This window comes from Cervus canadensis, chromosome 12 (genome assembly GCF_019320065.1).
Source record: "Cervus canadensis isolate Bull #8, Minnesota chromosome 12, ASM1932006v1, whole genome shotgun sequence".
Taxonomy (NCBI): Eukaryota; Metazoa; Chordata; class Mammalia; order Artiodactyla; family Cervidae; genus Cervus; species Cervus canadensis.
The window spans coordinates 35,341,786-35,359,746 of NC_057397.1; the positions used below are offsets into that span (position 1 = coordinate 35,341,786).

Genomic DNA, 17,961 nt, shown 5'->3' on the forward strand with positions numbered 1-17,961 from the left:
TCATGAACATGTTAAAAACTGACAGAGTATCTTCGTCCCCCAAACTGTCTCCTATCTGGCTTATCTCAAAGATAGGGCTGCCCTGGCGGCTCAGTAGTAAAGAATTCACCTGCCAATGCAGGTGATGTGGGTTTGATCCCTGGGTCAGGAAGATTCCCTGGAGAAAGAAATGGCAGCTCACTCCAGTATTCTTGCCTGGGAAAGCCCATCAACAGAGAAGCCTGGTGGGCTGCCGTCCACAGGGTCACAAAAGAATTGGACACGACCTAGTGACTAAACAACAACATGATACCACCATCCATCTGCTCAGCCGCCCAACCTAGACTCCTGGCAACCAGCTTTGACTCACTCACAAACAAGTAGCCACCATGTGCAGTCTAGAATGTGCCCTGTCAGCTTATCAAGTGTATTAGCTCAAGTCAGGTCATATGCAGATTCTAACATCAAGTGGAGTGAGCCTGGGGCTGTGTCATCAGTTGGCAGAGTTGTAAACATATTTCCCTTGGCTTCCATTTGTCTGAGAGATATTTCAAACCACTTTTCACATGCTTGTTCTAACATCTTTGGATCAGATATTAACGACTCTCAAATCATGACATGATCTTCTAAAATTACTGATCAATCACCAGTTTTGGAGAACATGCTCTGAGAAAGAAAACTTAGACCCTTGGTCCTGCCTCTCCCTTTCCCACCACGAACCTCCTGATTCAGGCCCTCAGTGTTTCTGACAGGGCTATTTTTCTGGGAGTCAGCTAAGTCCTTAGAATTCTGTGACTGACAGAAGTGTCTTCTTTATTCATGGTGCACCTCTCGGACATGTCAGAATTTATGCCAACAAGATGACTCAGAATAGGAGATGGCTACGTCAGAAAGACCAACCATGTGATTAGAGGGTTGGAGCTTTGAGTCACGTGGCATCAACTGAACCTCTGAGGAAAGAGGAAGGTTGGAGATTGTTATCAACTTCATGACCAATGATTCAATCAGGTACACCTGTGATATGAAATGCCCACAAAAACTGCACAATTCTGGAAACCGAGTGAACCCCCACCTGGCAACACCCTGTGCATATTACACATCACTGAGTAGGGAGCAGCACGTTCCTGACTTCATGGGAAAGGACATCAGAAAAAGTACACTGCAAGATTTGTGTCTGGGACTCTTCAGATCTTACCCTATGTGTCTCTTCTTTTAGCTGGTTCTGATTTGAATCACTTTTGCGGTAACAATATTGTAATCATAAATATAAGACTTTCCTGAGTTCTGTGATTCATTCTAGTGAATGAATTATCTTATAATCAGATAATTATCATTATAATTATCTTATAATCAGATAATTATCTTATCTGAAGGGTAGTGCTTTTCAAACTATGGTGTTGAAAAAGACTCTTGAGAGTCCCTTGGACAGGAAGGAAAGCCTAAAGGAAATCAACCCTGAATAGTCTTTGGAAAGACTGATGCTAAAGCTGAAGCTCCAAGACTTCGGCCACCAGAATGAGAAGAGCCAACTCACTTGAAAAGACTCTGATGCTGGGAAAGACTGGGGGCAGGAGAAGAGGGCGACAAAGGATGAGGTGGTTGGATGGCATCACCAACTCAATGGACATGAGTTTGAGCAAGCTCTGGGAGTCGGTGATAGACCGGGAAGCCTGGCGTGCTGATGTCCACGGGGTCGCAAAGAGTTGGACATGACTGGGACTGAACTGCAAGGGTAGTGGGAAGCCTTGACTTTATAGTCAGTTGGTCAGAAGTGAGGGTGGCCCTGGAAATCCTCCCAATAGTGGCTGGTGTCTTTTTTTTTTTAATTCATTTTTGGGCTCCCTGGGTCTTTGTTGCTGTGAGTGAGCTTTCTCTAGTTGCAGAGAGCTGGGGCTACTTCCTTGCTGCAGTGCACACGCTTCTCATTGCAGTGGCTTCTCTTGTTGTGGAACACGGGCTCTAGGTGTGTGGGTTTCAATAGTTGCAGCATACAGGCTCTAGAGTGTGGGCTCAGTATTTGTGGCATACAGACTTAGTTGCTCCACAGCATGTGGGATCTTCCCAGACCAGGGATCGAACCTGTGTCCCTTGTGTTGACAGGAGAATTCTAAACCACTGGACCACCAGGGAAGCCCTGGTTGGTGTCTTTTGAAGTGAAGCAGTCTTGTAGAAGACTATGCCCTTAACCTCTAATACCTAGCCTGGCTCCAGGGTTTTTATCATGAGTCATTGCACCTTTATTCAGGAAAATCTAATAAATCTCAGAAAGAATAAAAGTCTCTGGTACTTCAGCCATGACTCATTCCTTCCACCACCTGCAGCTACAAAGATGAGGCTCTTTTTCTCCTCAATCACCTGTAAGTAATATGGTAACTCACTAGAAGGGCAGGCCACCAGAATTTCTCATTTCCCTCAGCTCCGAGCTGCAGAAGTTAAATTTCTCATGTATATAGCCAAAAAAGTCAGGCAATCCCTTTTTACACCCAGCCACCACTCACACAGTGAAAGCTGAGAGCACTTGAGAACTGACTGCTCTCTCCTCAGCTTGCTCATGGGATGGAAGTTCACATCAGAAAAGGCAAACCAAGATTACCAGAGACTACCTCCCCTGACCAACACTCTGCTCACAGAGCAGCAGTGTCAATCTCAAAGAAGTGGGCCACTGCCCCCATTCCTACTCCAGAACAGTAGCTCAGAAATTCTGCACAGGGTGAGGTAGTCCATAAGAACAGAGCTCTGAAGTTTTCCCAAAGGAACTGACTTTATTTTAAATAGGATGTAGGAAAGTTCAAGCCTAGGGACACTCAGTCACGCATAACTCTTTGCTGGCCCATGGACTGGAGCCCACTAGGCTCCTCTGTTCATGGGATTTGCCAGGCAAAGATACTGGAGTGGGTTGCCATTTCCTCTTCCAGGGGTTTTTCCCAATCCAGGGATCGAACCCAGGTCTCTTATGTCTCCTCCATTGGCAGGCGCGTTCTTTACCACTAGCACCACCTAGGAAGTTCTACTGGAGGTTTTGGTAGTAAGTAATTCACAGCCAATGAGCTCTAGCAGTGAGCTCCAACATAAACCAGCTAATTTCCCAGAAAGAACCAGGGAAAGAAATAAGAAAAGTGCCTCTAGAGACTGAACAAACCTGAAATACTGGTCTCAAAAACTATCCTGAAAAGGAACTCAAACTTAATTGTATACGAATGAGAGCAATTTATGGTTTTATGCCAACAATCAGCAGGACTTCTCAGGTGGCGCTAGTGGTAAAGACCTGCCTGCCAATGCGGGTTCCATTCCTAGGTAGGGAACATCCCCTGGAGAAGGGCATGGCAACCTGCTACATTATTCCTGCCTGGAGAATCTCATGGACAGAGGAGCCTGGTGGGCTATGGTCCATAAGGTCGCACAGTCAGACATGACTGAAGTGACTTAGAACACAGGCACGCGATCAGTGGAACCAAACAGCTGAGTGTCGTGTCACAGAACAGGCGAAAAGTTTATCAGACTAGAGTGACAAAGAGTAAAAGAGAGCCCTACTAAATCTGTCATTCCATGTGACTATGAGCATGCTAAAGATGCTCCCTCTGAGAGGTGACATCAGAGGCTTCATTCTGCAAGAGAAATAAACTTCATAAAAATAGTCCAGCTTTTCCTCTGAAATCAGGAACAAGGCAAGAATTTCCCATTTTTGACACTTCTATTCAACAAATACTGGAAGTGCTAATCAAAGCAGTTAGGCAAGAAAAGAAAAAAAAAAACCCACAAATTGGAAAAGAAGTAAAATTATCTCTATTTGCAGATTATATGATCTTATATGTAGAAAACATGAAAGATTCCACACCAAAAAAAACCTGCTGGGAACTAATATATGCATTCCAGCAAAGCAGCAATACATGAAATCTACAGACAAAAATCAGTTGTTTTTTCCATACACGAACGATAAACAATCTTAAAAGGAAATTACAAAAACATTTACAAAGTCATCAAAAAGAATAAAATATTTAGGAATTCTCTTAACCAAGAAAGTAAAACTTTCATACTGAAAATTATAAAATACTGCTGAAAGAAATTAAGGAACACACAAATGAAAAGAGATCCTGTGTTCATGGATTGTGAAATGTGTTAATAATATTATTAAAATGTTCATACTACCATAACAATTTCTAGATTCAATGCCATCCTTATCTAAATCATAGAGGCATTTTTTACAGAAAATTTTTTAAAAATCCTAAAATTCATAGAGAACTATAAAGGACCTTGAATAGCTAAATCAATCTTGAGAAAGAAGAAAAAAGCTGGAAGCATCACACTTACTGATTTCAGAATATATCAGAAAGCTGTGGTAATCAAAACACAAGGATAATAGCATAAATACTGACATACAGACCAACGGAACAGGTTAGACAGCCTAGAAATAACATGCTTTATGGTCAAATGATCTTCAACAATGGTGCCAAGACTACACAATGAAGAAAGAACAGTTTTCTTTAACAAATGGGGAAACGGGATATCCACATACAAATGAAGGGAACTGGATCCTCAGTCTTACACCACACACAAAACTCACCTCAGAATGGGTTAAGGACTTAAGACCCCAAACTGTAAAATTACTAGAAGAAAACACAGGGCAAAAGTTTTACAACACTGGTCGAGGTAATGATTTCTTAGATGTGATACCAAAAGCACAGGCCAAAAAAAAAAAAAAAAAAAGCAAAAATAGACCAGGTGGAACAATGCAAACTAAAACGCTTCTACACAGAAAAGGAAACATGAACAGTGTGAAAGGCAATTTATGGGATGACAGAAAATATCTGCAAACCATCTATTTTATAATCAGTTAATATCCAAGATGTATAAGGAACTTCTATAATTTAACAGCAAGAAAACTAATCTGGTTAAAAATATACAAAGAAAGGACTTAGACAGACATTTCTTCAAAGAAGACATATGAATGGTCAATAGATATGAAAAGATGCTCAGCATCACTGATGATCAGAGAAATAAATGCAAAAAGCAACACCATAATGCAGTATCGCTTCACACCTGGTAGGACGGCCATCTTTTTTAACAGAACTGAAATAAGAGCCGACAAAGATGTGGAAGAAACTGGAGCCCTTGTGCACTGTTAGTGGGAATATAAAATGGTATAGCCACTATGGCTGGAGCTACCTCAAAGAGTTACAAAGAGAATTATCACATGAAATAGCAATCTCACTTCTGGGTATTTACCCAAAAGAACCTGATAACAAGTTCCCAAAGAGATATCTGCACTCTAGTGTTCACTGCAGCATAATTCACAAAATTCAGGAAATGGAAACAATCTAAATGCCCATTGATGGTTGAATGGATAAAGAAAGTGTGATTTATACACACCATGGAATATTATTTAGTCATAAAAAAGAATGAAATCCTATCATTATGCAACAACATGAATGAACCTTGAGGAGATGATGCTAAGTGATATAAGCCAGTCATAGAAAGACAAAACTATTTGATTTCACATAGAAGAGGTATATAAAGTAGTCAAACTCATAGAAACACGAAGCACAATGATAGAGGGGAAATGGGGAACTGCTTGCTGTTCACTGAGTACAGAGTTTCAGTCAGACAAGATGAAAAAGTTCTCGAGATTTGCTGTACAACACTGTGCTTGCAGCTAACAATACTGGATTTGTACCCTTAAAATTATTAAGAGGAAAGATCTCGTGTTATTTTTTATCACAATAAAAAAATAGTAAAATTTATAGCAAATATCCTACATTCCAACAATGAACAAGTGTAACACAATACCATTTATATTAGCACTGCCCCAAAATGAGATATTTAGGTATAAATTTAACAAAATATGTACAGATCTGTATGACGAAAACTCTGATGAACAAAATCATGAAAAACTAAATAAATATTCCATGTTCATGGATAAAAAGACTCAATATTGTCAAGATGTCAGTTCTTCCTAACTGAACCTATAGATTCAACAAAATTACAACCAAAATCCCAGCCGAGTTGTTTTATGGATATCAACAAACTGATTCCAAAGTTTATATGGAGAGGCAAAAAACCCTGTAAAAGGCAACACAACACTGAAAGTGAAGAATAAAGTTGGAGGATTGATGCTACCTGACTTCAAGGCTTACTCCAAAGCTATGGTAATCACGATAATGTGGTGTAGGTGAAAGAACAGACAAACATACAATGGAACAGAAGAATGAGCCCAGAAACGGACCCCTAAGTACAGCCAACTGATCTCTGATAAAGGGACAAAGGCAACACAATGGAACAAAGGTAGTCTCTTCAACAAATGATGCTGGGGTAACTGGACATGCACATGTAAAAAAAAAATTAATCTAGACACAGACCTTATACCCATCACAAAATTCATAGAAATAAATGTGGAATTCAAACCTATGAAGCTCCTAAAAGATAACATAGAATATCTAGATGACCTTGGGTATGGTGATGCCTTTTCAGATATAACACCACAGATCCATGAAAAAAATAACTGATAAGCTGAGCTTTGTTAAAATTTAAAATTTCTGCTCCACAAAAGACATTATCAAGAGAATTAGAAGAGAAGTTACAGACTAGGAGAAAATACTTGCAAAGAGATACATTTAATAAAGGTCTGTTATCTAAAAATATTTTATGAGGGACTCTTAAAACAGAAAAATAAGATATCAATCCATTTTAAAAATGAGCCAAAAACCTTAACAGACACCTCACCAAAGAAGATACAAAGATGGCAAATAACCATATGAAAAGACGTTTCACATCATAAGTCATCAGGGAAATGCAAACAAAAACAAACAGATATCACTACGCAACTGTTTGAATGGCTAAAATCTGAAGCAATGACATAACCACCAAGTGTTGGTCAGAACATGGAGTTAAAGGACTCTAACTCATTGCTGACAGGAATGCAAAATGGTACAGCCACTCTGGAAATTCATTTGATGGTTGCTTAAAAAACTAAACATACTCTTACTAACATATGTTTCCTGGTATTTAATCAAAAAAGTTAAAAAGTTATGTCCACATAAAAATCTGCACACAGAAAAAAAAAAATCTGCACACAGATGTTTATAACAGCTTCATTCATAATTGCCAAAACTTAGAAGCAACCAAGATGTCTCTCAGTAGGTGAATAAACTGTGATACACTTTTCAGAGCTAAAAAGAAATGAGTTATCAGTCATGAAAAGACACAGAGGACCCCTAAATGCTTATCACTATGTGAAACAAGTCAATATAAAAAGATTACAGGTCTGTGATCCCAACTACATGATATTCTGGAAAAGATGAAACTACGGAGACAGAACAGTGGTTGCCAGGGGTGATGGGAGGTTAGGAGAGATACAAAGACAAAACGTAGAAGATTTTGAGGACAGTGAAAATATTATGTATGATACTGTAATGACAGGTATACATTACTATACATTTGTCCAGACCTATAAAATATTTAGTACCAAGAGTGAACCCTAAGGCTCACTATGAACTTTGAGTGACCATGATATGCCAATGCAGGTTCATCACTTGTTTAAAAAAAGGTACCATCTGCTGAGCTATGTTTTTAATGAGAAAATTCATGCACATATGATGATGGAAGGTTTATGAGACATTTCTATTTCTCTTTCTCAATTATTCTGTAAATCTAAAACTGCTCTAAAAAAAACTAAAATGCTTTTTTTTAAGTAACAACAACAAAAAAAATACTAGCACAGAATGTAACAAAGAAAAGATGATACAGTTCAGTGGTAAACATACTTGAATGAAGCCCAGCTATCAGAGGTCAAGTTACAGATTGCCTCTTTACCTTGTTTCCTTCATCTATAAAATGAATTATACTAGGGGAACTTGAAAATCTCTTTCAGCTCTAAAAGTCTATGAATCATCTTAACACAAACCAGAAAGCTTGGAATAAAACAATACGCTTGAATAACATCACCCCAAAAGCCTGTTGAGTGTTTTTAAAGATGGACTATTACTAAAGTTTTTTAGGTCTTAAGAAAAGTCATATAATGCAGATGGTGGCTTCATTGGTAAAACAAACACTGCACGTACTTTCTCAGCCGTTTAGTGTTTTTACATGATCCACCCAAATATCAAACTGGTATCTGAAACAATAGTTTGGACATTTTCCACATTATGAAACATCCTATAAAACATCCTTTCAAGAAAATGCGTATTTAATTTTAGTGGAATTTCTTTAAGAAAATATTATTCAATTTTCCCTTAATTATCAGCAAGTGATATATCTAAGAAATAAATATGTTATCAAGTGGCAAATGCAGAGCTTAGAGTCAGAAGACACGAGTTCAAGTTTTCACTACTTCTAACTAACTGAGTATCCTCAGGCAAGTTATAAAATCACCTGTAACCTCTTTCCTGTTTATAAAATATAAGAGCTGGATGTTCTCCAATCTTTTCAGCCTTAGGACTTTTGTCATCTTTTTGTTCTATGAATACCACGATTCAAGGATCTATCTTTCAGACAGACTGAATTTCTTTAGTAACAATAAATCATCTTTCTGTTTCTTCCACCAAAGACTGCCAATGTGAGATTCAGAACAGCATGGGGAATAAGTGTAAATCTATGGCTGATTCATATCAATGTATGACAAAACCCACTGAAATGTTGTGAAGTAATTAGCCTCCAACTAATAAAAAAATTAAAAAAAAAAAAAAGAACAGCTTGAGATATGAACTCAGACATACGTTGATCTAACCCAAAGCAAAGCAATCTACTAAGAATGAAAGCATTATTTCCATTAGGTTGTTGAAATACCAATAATGACACCTATTATATATATAAGAGTCCAGCAACACCATGTTGAGAACTATAAGTCTAGATGATATCTAAGACCATTAATACAGTGGGGAGAAAAGTGAAACACTGCTTTTTTCCCATTTATGCAAATATTAAACACTGACAATGTCAGGTACTGTGCTATATGATTTTATTTTAAAATAAAGCAATCGATTTTTTTTTCAAATTACACTTTCTACTTTTTAACTCTTCTTTCCTTTTCTTATGAGGAGAAGAGGAATAGTTAACCCTGTTTATCTTACAGACTGACTAGCTTCTCAAAAAGCAGTTTCAACTTTTAAAAACTTCATTGAAATCAGCAATAATACCAAAACTAGTACGTGCATGTATGCTCAGTCGTTTCAGTCGTGTCAAACTCTTTGCGACTCTATGGACTGTAGTCCTCCAGGCTCCTCTGTCCATGGGATTTTCCGGGCAAAAATACTGGAGTGGGTTGGTATTTCCTACTCAGGCGAACTTCTTGACCGGGGATCAAACCCAGGTCTCCTGCATCTCCTGCACCGCAGGTAGATTCTTTACCACTGAGCCACCAGAGAAGCCCCAAAATAGTACAATGTAGTCTATAAATACCTTCTGAATGAATGAATGAATGCTACACCCATTACACACAGAGGTTTTAGGGAGACCATCACCACTGCCTTTCTGGACCCTAACTGCCCTCAACTGTACAGTCCCCTGCTGCCTCTTTTAGTGCTTTTAATTGATAGTGTGACTACCCACACTCCTCTCATTTCTCATATCAAGGGGATTTTTACCTTTTCAATTATTTATACTCCGTGTAGCATGTGCAGAAAGAACATAGACCAAATATACCTTCATTCACATTTGTTTTAAACAAAGTTTAAGTTTACTCATATTAAAACAAAATAATGATTAAAACTGGTGCATAGTTAAATGAGGGCTTTCTAGGAGGCTCAGTGGTAAAGAATCTGCCTGCCATTGCAGGAGATGTGAGTTTGATCCCTGGGTTGGGAAGATCCCCTGGAGAAAGAAATGGCAACCCACTCCAGTATTCTTGCCTGGAATATCCCACAGGCAGAGAAGCCTGGTTGACTATATAGTTAATGGGGTTGCAAGGAGTCGGACACGACTGAGAACATGCACATACACCATGGTCAAATGAACAGAAGACAACAGAAACTGCAGAATAAAACCATATACATACAAGAATCTTAGTATACAACAGTCAAGTCAATGCAATGGGGATGAAAGCTGAATCCATACTTTTAGCATAAGTCCCAGAGGTATCAAAGATTTAAGGACAAAAAAAGGAGAAAAAAAACAACAACTATAGAAGTTCCAAAAGGCAATTAAAGAATTTTTTATAATCTCAGAATGGAGCAGGCATTATTAACTATGCTAAGATTACAAATGCTATAAAAGATTATAAAACAAAGGCCATTCAAATACATTAAAAAGAAAACCAAATTTTAAAAGAAAATTCCACCATAAATAAAGAGACCAAGAAAAACATTGGCAAGTCATATCATAAAGGCACACACACATGCTCTTTTCAAGTAAGGGGGAAAAAAAGACCAACAAGCTAATTTTAAAATGAGCAACAGATATAACTTTATCACTGACATAAACTAGTTTAGAAACAAAAAAAGAAGTGTAGAAATGGCTCATAAATGTACAAAAGATATACTCAATCCTACTCTCAATAGGAGAAATGCAAAATAAAACTACACTGAATAACATACTTCAGCTATCAGATTGGCAAGTATCCAGAAGTTTGAGAGCACGCGCTTACTGAAGCTGTGGGGAAATAGGAAATCCCATACACTGCTGGTAGGAATGTAAACAGGGAAATCTCTATTGAGCATAATCTGGAGACATTTATCAAAATTATAAGTGCACATATTCTTTGACTTACTATTTCCACTTGTGAGAATTTATCCAAAACACTAGCAAACATGTAAATGGATGGGGTATGAGGTTTTATGCAATAGCATTATCTATAATATAAAAATATGGTGACATGAAAGTCGCTCAGCCATGTCCAACTCTTTGTGACCCAATGGACTATACAGTGGGCTTTCCTGGTAGCTTAGACGGTAAATCACTGCAGATGGTGATTGCAGCCATGAAATTAAAAGACGCTTACTCCTTGGAAGGAATGTCATGACCAACCTAGACAGCATATTAAAAAGCAGAGACATCACTTTGTCAACAAAGGTCCGTCTAGTCAAGGCTATGGTTTTTCCAGTGGTCATGTATGGATGTGAGAGTTGGACTATAAAGAAAGCTGAGCACCGAAGAATTGATGCTTTTGAACTGTGGTTTTGGAGAAGCCTCTTAAGAGTCCCTTGGACTGCAAGGAGATCCAACCAATCCATCCTAAAGGAGATCAGTCCTGGGTGTTCACTGTAAGGACTGATGTTGAAGCTGAAACTCCAATAGTTTTCCACCAGATGCAAAGAGCTGACTCATTTGAAAAGACCCTGATGCTGGGAAAGATTGAGGGCAGGAAGAGAAGGGGGCGACAGAGGATGAGATGGTTGGATGGCATAACCAACTCAATGGGCATGGTTTTGGTGGACTCCGGGAGTTGGTGATGGACAGGGAGGCCTGGCGTGCTGTGGTTCATGAGGTCGCAGAGTTGGACACAACTGAGTGACAGAACTGAACTGAAAGCGTCTGCCTGCAATGTGGCAGACCTGGGTTCGATCCCTGGGTTGGGAAGATCCCGTGAAGAAGGAAATGACAATCCACTCCAGTATTCTTGCCCGGAAAATTCCATGAATGGAGGAGCCTAGTAGGCTACAGTCCATGGGATCGCACAGAGTCAGACATGACTGAGCAGTTTCACTGGTCAATGGACTATACAGTCCATGGAATTCTCCAGGCCAGAATACTGGAGTGGGTAACTGGTCCCTTCTCCAGGTGATCTTCCCAACCCAGGGATCAAACCCAAGTCACTTCCTTGGCAGGCAGATTCTTTACCACTGATCTACCTGGGAAGTAAACAATCCCAATGCCCGTCAGTTCAAAACTAGTTCAATAATAATAAGACTAAAGTCCTACACATAATCAACTTGGAAGGATCTTTGGGACATATTGTTGAATGAAAAGAAAATTGTAGAAGAGTGTGTCTAGAAAACATATTAAATAATAGTATGTATTATTTTATCCACATTTACTTGTTTGAGAGACAGGGTGGAAATTGTGCCAAAGAGGACAAAGGGGAGATTTCTCACCTTTTTTGCATTTAAAATTTTTATCCATTCAAAAAATTAAGTAACAATAGAAGAGTAAAATAAATAAGGTTAATGATATAGTCTTATTATCTTATTCTTATATAGTACAGCTTCCCTGGTAGCTCAGATGATAAAGAATCCACCTGCAGTGCAGGAGACCCAGGTTCGATCCCTGGGTCGGGAAGATCTCCTGGAGAAGGGAACGAACGGCTACCCACTCTAGTATTCTTGCCTGGAGAATTCCATGGACTGTAGAGTCTGGCAGGATACAGTCCATGGGGTCACAAAGAATCGCACGCAACTGAGAGACTAACAATGATAGAGTAGAATTTGAACTAAATTTGAACTATTCCAACTAAAACATCATCAAAATGAAATCAAAGGTATAAAAGTGACTTTAAAATGTTTCTATTTCTACTAGATATTTTGAAGGGCTCTCCAGTTCTTCTACTACAAAACAACCAGTATTTCCTGTAAATCTGAATTTACACATAACCAGTTATACACAGATTCCACTCCAAGGTGTGTTCCCAGAAACTCTTACACATGTTTACTAGGAGATATGGTCAAAAATGTTTACAGTAATGCTGTTTATAATAACAAAATCTTGCAAATAACCTCAGTGGCTTAATCGGAGGATAAATTAATTACAGAATATGCACACAGTGGCACAGTGGATGAAATAACTATATGTTAACAAAAATGGTCTTAAATTACAATTTGAAGTGGGAAAACAAAGTTCCAGAAAATATACAGCATAATGTCATCTTTTTCTAAAGTTTAAAAAAGCAAAACTAAACAAATACTGTTAAAGACACATACTTAACAAGTTGGGAAGACTGTATGTAAAATCCAGAGCAAGCAGTGACCTCAGGTAGGAAAAGGCAAGCCAGCCAAGAGACGTGAAAGAAGGTAACGACATTGGTAACATTGTGGGTCTCAAATGGAGTGGTGGGAATCTTAAGTGTTTATTATCATGCGTCATAACTTACATGTGTTAAATTTACTATATATCAAGCATTACCTATATTTTTTCTTTAAAAATAACACACAGTTTAACATCTCTTGGAAAATTACAATATATTATCTGGGAGTTTATAAACCTCCATCTTTCTAGACAAGCTGATGAATGAGAACTTACTACTCTTATTTTCTCCTATGTTTATTGTAGAGTTTCTTTGATAACAGAGAAAATCAACACTGTAGTTCTTAATACCTCAACTTTCAGTCTGGGAGACTTTCATCTGGGCGTCACTGCTCTGTTCTTTTTCAGTTGTAAAAATCCTAGTTCCAAACACCTTTGATCCCCATAGGGCTCTGAGAATACAGAGCACATATTTCAGACTTCCAGAACAAATTTCAGAAACTGAAATTACATTCAAACTTCAGAAAACTACTCATTCTCTCTTCTTAAAAAAAAAGTCATAAAAGGCTCCTCAAGTGGAGAGCCTTAGGTATTCAGATAACTACCTCCCTAGCTATTAAATATATATATCATTTGTTTAAATTCAAACAGATTGTGCAAATCAGGTCAAAGTTTGTACATCTGAGTGTTATAAATATACTTGAATTTTTTTTCTGATTATAAACCAGGGTATGTTTATTACAGAAAAAAAAATTCTCTTATATTTTTCCATATCTTTTAGTTAAGTTATAAGAAAAAGTGGGCCTAAGCTTTGTATTCTTACTTCTTCAGAAAGGCACTGCTAATTCACAGTCCTCTAACAGCTGGTGAGTGCTTGTTGCTTCAATGGTTGGAATAATCATTTTTTAATTCTTGTCAACTATATGGATCAGAAATTACATAACATTTATTTCTAATCTGGACTTTCCTGATTGCTGAACAATTTCATTATTTAATTTCTGTTCTTTTTAAATGACTCCCTAAGTTCTTTGGACATTTTTCTATTGCTGTTCAATCGCTAGGTTGTGTCCAACTCTTTTGTGACTCTGTGGACTGTAGCCTGCTAGGCTCCTCTGTCCACGGGCTTTCCCAGGCAAGAATACTGGAGTGGGTTGCCACTTTCTCCTCCAAAGGATCTTCCTGACCCAGGGATTGAACCAGTGTCCCCTGCATTGCAGGTAGATTCTTTACTACTGAACCACCCATTTATTAATCCGTAAGTGTCCTTTGTGTATCTTTAACCTGTGGCTATATAGGCTGCAGGTTATGCCTTCTATCATTTGACTTTTTATTTTCTTATGTTGTTCCTTGAATTAATTTTTGGTTTTCATATATCTAAATCCATATCCTTCTTATGATTTCATTCTCTGCTCTTATGCTTATGAACACTGTCATCCTGCAATCAATGGATGCAGCCTTAAATTATTAATGTGGTTTCCTTTTTTCAAAAAACATGGATCTGAAATCTTTTTGCATGTAAAAATGTAAGTCAAGTTTTTAAATCACGAAAATTTAAATTCATTCCATCTTTCTTGAGAATATTTCAGAAAAATACACTGTGTTAATCTGATTAAAGATTTTCCTTCTAGTTTCAGGTTATTCTTCCTTAAATAAATGGGCATTTGATTATTAACTCAACTGGTATGCCTAAAACAGATAAGTTTAACACACTCTCATACCCCTAATTAAAATACCAATGAATTGAGACTTTCTTGGTGGTTAAGAATCTGCCTGCAAATACAGAAGACATGGGTTCTATTTGTGGTCCAGGAAGATCCCACATGCCATGGGGCAACAAAGCCCATGAGCCACCACTACTGAGCCTGCGCTCCAGAGCCCATGCTCCACAACAAGCGAAGCCACCGCAATGAGAAGCCTACACACCACAACTAGAAAGTAGTCCCCAACACCACCTATTGTGATAATCATTTCATGAGGCAAGTCAAATCATTATGCGGTACACCTTAAAGTTATACAGTGTTATATGTCAATTATAACAATAAAACAGGAAGAAGAAAAAAGAAATAGATTGCCACAAGTAAGCTATACTCTTAGATTTCCAACACAGTATTTATGTTCAAATAAATAATTAAGTTGAATACTTGGCTTTATATTTAAATTGCATTGGCTCCAAATAATTTAACTGTCTCATTACAAAGAAGCTTCTATTACGGAAGCCCCCAAAGGGAACTGTATATTCTTGCCTGGAGAATCTCATGGACAGAGGAGCCTGGCAGGCACAGAAATGGACACGACTGAAATGTCTTAACACACAAGTGTAACATAAAAGTGACAAAATTTTTGATAAGTCAACTTCAATACTGCAAAGGTTAATAAGAATTCTTTCCCATCTCAAAAGTATGTGTCTTGGGTCATCTCTAATGAACCTAGAAGAGTCAGCATATTTCATAGGGGCTAAATAAAACTTTTTAAAAGGTTAACGGAAAAATATTTATGTGAAAAATGCCTCCAAATAATGTTTTAGTGGGTGGATTCGGCACATACCAGTGAATACCTTTGAGCTGAGTCCAATTCTGAATTAAGCTGGAGTTTACCTTTAAGAAACAATGAACCTGCTTTTAAGTAAAATCCTGTATTAATAAGAAACATGGAATGTGAATAAAAAAAGATTTTATCAACTGAACTGTATCTAAGTAGTTTACAAAATTTTCCATGAGCCATCAGTAAGTATTTAAAACGCATGATCTTTTAAAAAACTTGCTAGTCATTCATCTGTAAAAATCTAGCTTTTTATGTGCATGCCAAACATAAAATTGCCCCCATGCTAAATTTAACACAAACTTCACATTACAGTTATATGTTCTTATACTTTGACATGACTATGACAGTATTCACAGGGTGAAAATACACTTAGAATGGTCTATGTTCTGCAACTCATGACAATGAAGAAAGCCTGGGAAGGATGTAAAAATTAGGTCCATATTTTAAGTCTGCAGCCAATCAAGCCAGGAACCTGGCTATGCAATCACAATCACTTGCAAAACCATTTAAACTATTTCTTAGCTGTAACTGTTAGCAGTTTCTTATGACTGTAATCTTTTAAAAAAAATATCTCCCACTTCAAATATTAAATGCACATGTACATTAACTTTTTTGTCTACCTACAGTTAGGGGCTAACTGCGCCAGGCTAAAATTGTCTTCTTTCCCCTTTACAATTCTGCATTCTCTTAACTTTTGTATACTATGGCTCCAAGTTAATTTCATAAAACAATGAGTGGCTAAAATTTTGTCGTTTTTAACTACTATTTGTGAAGTAAAGTTTAGCCAAGAAAACAATGGAGAGAGTCACTTTATGACATTTTGTTGTTTATGAAGTAATCTTCACCTTTTTAGATGTTATTCAAGGATGATTAATCAAGTTTAGAAAATTAAAGATACTTGGCATTATAAACTGATACGTGTAACTCTTAACAGAGCACGTGGAAGAAGACGACGTAAACTGAGTTGCTCAAGGTCAGACAATGTGGCGGCGAGGCGGGCAGCTCAGGCAGTCTCCAACTCCTGTCCTCCCCTCACGTGCCATCCTGAGCAACCCCTGCTCTGAGTTCTGCCTGCAAAACACGACGACACATATTGCCCACAGGACAGGAAACACCTGTGGCAGAATTTCAAACTTAAGAAATTGACTAAGTAGAAGAGACTTTAACCTAAAAGCTATCATACTATGTGAATTTAAATTACTTTTTAGGTAATGGAGTCATCATACTGATCTACTTTTTCTTGTATTTAAAGTAGCTAGGAGCTGGCTCCAGAGGACTCGGGGGTTCCACTACATAGAACCCGCTCAGGAGAAGAGAGCCAGTTAACTGTCAGAGCTGGACTGCCCTCGCTGTCCGTGGTAACCTGGGCAGGGCCCACTCAGAGAACCTCTGTATCAGCTTTCTCACCTCCACAATATTGGGAAGGGGCCAGGGAGCATTCTTCTTTCAGATTTTGAACTACTGGAGACCAGAGCAAGTCCTAAAGTGCTAACATTTGGTTAAATTTTAAGGATGCTTCAAACAGCTTATCATTTCCAACATTATGTTTAAAGCAAATCTTTTACACATTCTTACACATTTCTCATCTGTGAAACTCACTGGCCTTTTTGTGATATTTCTTCCCCTACTTGCAAAGGAGCTCCAAATCCCTCAGAAAGTAAAAAAAAAAAAAAAAAACCAACAGATGTAAAGATGAGGGTCAAAATACCACTGTTTAGTGATGGAGGCTTCAGGTCATCTATAATGTGCTTTCATGTTAAAACTACCAAATTAACAACTATCTGACTTCCATATTTAAATATGTAATGTTTATGTTCTCTGGAAAAAACCTAATGCCAAAAGTAATCATTCAAATACAAACCATACATATTCTTTGGTCACGTGTACATGCAGAAAAATCTGAGAGATAAGAAGTTTAAGAAAGACATTTTTGGCAAGCCTACACAAAATTATAGAATTTTTATTAAGAAGAAAAGGGGGGTGGGAGAAGGTATGGAAGAAAATTAACATTCATTATGTGCTTACTAAGAAAGAGCTACTGTGCTAAGTACTTTACATAAAACTGAAACCAACTGAATGTTTCTCACACTCCTTGACCAAATAACTATGTGCTGTTCTTAGTCACCCAGTCATGTCCAACTCTTTGCAACCCCATGTACTGTAGCCCACCAGGCTCCTTTGTCCATGGGATTCTTCAGGCAAGAATACTGGAGTGGGTTGCCAAGCCCTCCTCCTGGGGATCTTCCCAATCCAGGGATCAAACCCAGGTCTCCCACACTGCAGACAGATTCTTTACTATCTAAGCCACCAGGGAAATCCAAGTAAATACAATTCTATATATTCAAACAACAAAGGAATCAAAAACTCTCTGAGAATCCTGAACTGATTCCATTTTTTATTTGGGCAACGTGCTGAGCCTATCACATTCATCATCCTTACATACATAGACAAAAGGCCCAGAGTCATATCAAATTATTTAAATTATTCCCAGAAAATAATTCATGAATACCACTGCTTCACTGAAACAGTTTTTTCAAGAGGCTAGTTTTGATAATC

General features: G+C 37.9%; 1 protein-coding gene across 14 annotated transcripts in view; it reads right to left on the reverse strand.

Moving 5' to 3' along the window:
- Positions 1-17,961, reverse strand: part of STAU2 (staufen double-stranded RNA binding protein 2) — a 288,944-nt gene that overhangs the window by 133,934 nt on the left and 137,049 nt on the right. The window lies entirely within an intron of this gene.